At 39.2% G+C, this 600-nt stretch overlaps 1 non-coding gene across 1 annotated transcript; it reads right to left on the bottom strand.

Moving 5' to 3' along the window:
• Nucleotides 1–281: 281 nt before the first annotated feature.
• Nucleotides 282–385, bottom strand: LOC119250568 (small nucleolar RNA U13). Its single transcript, XR_005126315.1, has one exon. It is a non-coding gene; the product is annotated as a small nucleolar RNA U13 (small nucleolar RNA).
• Between the last annotated feature and the right edge of the window lie 215 nt (nt 386–600).

The raw sequence follows: 600 nt of genomic DNA, 5'->3' as shown, positions 1-600 counted from the left end.
CTCAGCGCAGTCTCAGTGTTATCACTACTGATTTCCATCCCTGGCCAGGGAACTAACTCACATATGGCGCAGCAGACTTCTCCCTTCTTGCCCGCTGCTCCCCTCAGCAGTGTGTTTCAATCAATACACCTGTTCTCATCCCCACTCTGTCTCTGGTGAATCCTCTCACCCCCTGCACCTCTGGCCTATACCTCAGCTCTTCTATGCAAAAATTAAAAGAAAAATTTTAAATTGTGTCCCACGACCAGACTCTCTCATTACTTCCACTTTTTTTTTTTCCATGTCAGAAGGGTAATGTGCTGATGTTGTAACAAGGTTTAAGGGAGGCACGTCTCACACAACCGCTTGAACACCCAATCATCATGCTTATGAATTGGAAAAGGATCTCAATATTTCTTATACATCAAATAATCTGCATAATATTGCCCTGGATATAATTTTTGTCTAATGTAAACCTTTAAAACAAGGCATAATTTGGGGAACAAGGTTTTTAATTTAAAAGTCATCGTAAAAATTGCACCACTTTCACAGCTTTGGTAAGGCACAATTAACAAATACAAATTGTATGTATTTATGGTGTACAACATGATTATTTAATAT

Source organism: Talpa occidentalis, unplaced genomic scaffold (genome assembly GCF_014898055.3).
Source record: "Talpa occidentalis isolate TD23 unplaced genomic scaffold, MPIMG_talOcc4v2.1 talOcc4.17, whole genome shotgun sequence".
In the NCBI taxonomy this organism is placed as follows: Eukaryota; Metazoa; Chordata; class Mammalia; order Eulipotyphla; family Talpidae; genus Talpa; species Talpa occidentalis.
The sequence above is the reverse complement of the archived record's forward strand: the minus strand, read 5'-3'. Positions and strand labels throughout refer to the sequence as shown.